The sequence below is a fragment of the Cephus cinctus genome, unplaced genomic scaffold, assembly GCF_000341935.2.
Source record: "Cephus cinctus unplaced genomic scaffold, Ccin1 Ccin1_scaffold0670, whole genome shotgun sequence".
Lineage (NCBI taxonomy): Eukaryota > Metazoa > Arthropoda > Insecta > Hymenoptera > Cephidae > Cephus > Cephus cinctus.
The window spans coordinates 122480-126267 of NW_014333297.1; positions in this window are offsets into that span (position 1 = coordinate 122480).

The window sequence follows — 3788 nt, forward strand, 5'->3', positions numbered from 1 at the left end:
GGGGGGGGTCAATCCCACCGAGCAATAACCCTCACGATTATTTCTGTAATTGTCGACCTACCCTCCGAATAGCTCCCGGAATCGTAGAAGCCGTAGAGCAGTATAGGGCAGATGCGACCTAATCCACCCTTTCCTTCAGGGATACAGAACGGAAAGAACGAAAGGGTCGTCTACCGTTTATCAGGGCCCGTGCTGTTTGGTCCCAACCGGAAGGGATTCACCGTACTGTAAATTCTCCAATCGGCGTCTTCGCCCCCACCCCCCGAGGTCCTCGAGCCGCCAACGGGAACCCAATTCGAGGAACCCAGAAATCGATTTGTTAGGCACATTCCTGTCTCGCTCAAGGTATCTTACGATTCCGCCTAATGTTATAAGGTGCGTGAGAGTAAATTTCCGATAATTCCGAAATTAAACGCGACTATCTCCTGTGGAGATATTCAAGCGCTTATTTTATTTTTGTTTTCGAAAATACGTGAAAACGAAACAAGAAGGAAAAAAGAAGACATGGGAATCGTCTGCCAAATAGCGCGATGCCAAAGTGGTTGAAATAGTTCCGAAGAAGGAGCCTCCTCGTTCTAGCAATCGGCAAATAAATCGAGCGGGTCGTCTCGACTGGTGTCGCGACGTGTCATATACAATCGCTTTCCTTTCTTACGCGATCCCGACGCGACCCCTGCCCTCGACAGCAACCCCGAGAGCCACCTCTTCTACCCCCTTCGTCGTTGCCATTGCTGCTGCTGCTGCTGCTGCTGCTGCTGTGGCCACGATTTACACGCTACGGCTCTAACTGTACGATACGACACACGGCGCCCCCGCTCCCCTCGCCCGTGTCGCCCGTATCGCCCGGATACTCTTCTCGAAAGAGGGTGAAAGACCCCTGGCTGACTGGTTACTGGTTACTGGATACTCGGTGGCCCGTCGAAAGGGGTGGCTGCTGCCTGACAGGATAGTTACCGTATAAGTGACAAGTTTGTGTACTGGTTGGATCGCTGGATCACTTATGCACACCGGAACCAAACGAAATTGCCTGACAGTACCACCACGAGTGGAACTTACTAGTGCTTCGGCACAGCACACCTAACCTATCTTACATTTATTCGAGAAACTACAAAAGCCTCCTCGACCGAGAATATCCCACTGGCTATAGGATTCTCCCTCAGCGACAACTATTCAGCACGGGAGTATCGAGAGGATTGGACATCCGATCGTATCAGTATTCTTTGGCAGGATGTCTTTAGCACTCTACAAATGTATACATATGAGCTCGGCCAAGCATTGGTGCTTGGAACGTAGAAAGTTAGGAAGGCTTACGGTAGAATCAGGAGGAAGAGAGAGGAAGAGAGAGAAAGAGAGAAAGAAAGGTTTGACAGTGAGGGCGAAATTGATTGGAACTGATTCTTGCGCGATGCAATATTTACGATGCTGTTTCTCTCTGAAAATATATTGCGATCAGTAAGTTAATAGCCGCGTTAGCCAAGTCCCGTCAACCTAAATAATTCTTCCCATAAATATCGACATTAAGCGAGACGCAGATAGCGAAGCAACTTTTTACAAGTCGAACCGATCAGCTCGATCAGCTGGCTTCCGTGCTAACGAAAAGCACACGGCTGGACTGATGCGTTTTGCTTCAGCATTTCCGTGATCCCATCTTTTGGTCTTTCCGTTTTCCGGTCTTTTCCTGTAATTCCATTTAATGTAAATAAAAAGGAAAAGGGTCAAATCGAATGGTGTATCGGACAGAAGGGTTGGAGTGACTGGCGGCGGGAGATAGGAGGAAGTTATCGCAAAGCTGAGAAACGGTGATCGATGTTCCCGAGAGAAGGACAGAACGAATCGAAGCCAGGAGGAATTTCACGGGGCTTCCAGCGGGGCTTACGTCAAGATTAAATTCTCTCTCTCTCTCTCTCTCTCTCTCTCTCTCTCTCTCTCTCTCTCTCTCTCTCTTCCCCCCCCCCATCCTTCTCCCCACGATGCAGAATCTTGCCTCAACAAGCTGAAACCTAAAAGGATGCTGTATCGTAGTGAATAGTATCAAGGACGGATCTCCTCCCAAGGATCCATGTCTCTACTGCTCTACTGTATTCGAGTTCCCAAGACGGTAGAGCCGCCGCAGCCGCCAGCCGCCAGCCGTCAGCCCGAAGGCTGAACACTGCTTTATTTTAAATAAACGAGCACCAGATGCGAGTTTCGAAAGAAAGCTCAGGATTAGGTGAGTTCGCCCCTGGCCCTCTCCCCTCCTTTCTTTTCATCCCTTTTCCAACCGTCGCCTCCCTTCCGACTCATTCTTGCCGCATCGTTAGTCACATGATACCGGCGACTAGTGACGAACCGACCAATCATTAATCCTCCAGCTCGCGCACGAGAAATTTTTGTCCTGAGCTAGATTCGTAAAATATCTTCTCGTTCTGTCACATCTCTTGACCGGAGTTTGGAAAAATCCTTAAATCGCCGGGGAAGGAAAGGCGGATGGGGCGCCAATGTCTCGGCGACAATGAAGTCGTGCGAAGACGCTTGAGAATTACTCGGCAGTTCTAATACCAAATCATCGGCCGTTATCGATTCGCCATGACAACTGTTTCCGCACATTGAAAACGGCGGACAATACTTGCTCGCGTCCTGGGCTGCTTTTACTTAGAGGCTGTGGGAATGGGAAACCCCGTGATAAATCGGTCAACGATTCTGAGAACCGTATCAAGCCGAAGGACCAACAGTGGATGAAAGAGGGGGGAAAGGAGGGGGGGGCATGGGTTCAAAGGGTGAGAAGAATTTTGGCCAGAAACGCTTAAAAATCGTATATTTCCAGAAAATCGGCAGTCGACGTGTTTGTGGCTACATCCGGTTCTCTTCAACTGGCATGACTAACTTCCCCTCCTCCACGATCCTCCCTCCCACCGCGCGTCTCTCTCGTTAATCTATAAGATGGCTGAGTCGTTTTTTCCCCGTAGAACCAAACGATGAAGAAATGGGGAAGAAAGTCTCGACTGTGCGATACTGCCTGGAAGTTTGTTTCCCGGCGCTTATCTGTGCGAGGATAGGGATGCTGGGAAGGGAGAGGGAGGGGAGTGGGGGGATGCCCAAAGGGATGGAAAGGAGCGCTTAAAGAGAAGGTGAATAACGAGAGCGGGATGGCTGGCTGGCTGGCTGGCTGGCTGGATCCTTGGACGTAAACTTGCGTCCCTCGAATCTCCGATCTTTCAACACCTGATTTCCTTTCTCGAAGATATCACGGCCGAATGATTTTTCACGAAAGATTCGAAGCTACCCCGGTCTCCCCGATGACCCTTGCACCCTCCAGCATCCCTTGGAATTTCTCCCGAGTTACCAATCGTTTGGCGGGACCGATCGTCGTAATGGAAACATTCGCATAAATTGAAATTAAATCAATTCACCTGCAAACAGCCGATTCTCTAATTGTGAAGTATCGATTGGCGGCGAAGCTATCGAATCGATCGAATCAGCTCGTGATCGGGACCGAAGTGCAGCGAGGTCGAAGGGCAAGGAGACGCTTCGAGCCGAGCATCCCTTGCTGTTAGCAGAGTGCCCTTCCAAAATGGGTATAGCAATTGGTCTGCATCCCTCGGGGTGTCCGGGCTTTCCTGTGTGGGTCCACAGATGCATGCTAGGCGTCCATGGCAACTGGCAACTGGCGAATGGAGACTGGAGACTGCAGGGTACAGCTGCTAGCAGACCGCAATCTGCATTCCGTCGGTTAGCACTGGCGAGAAGCCACTCGAGTAGCCGTGTTGAACGCAGCGAGGGATCCGCGCACCCCGCACCCCCGCACCCCC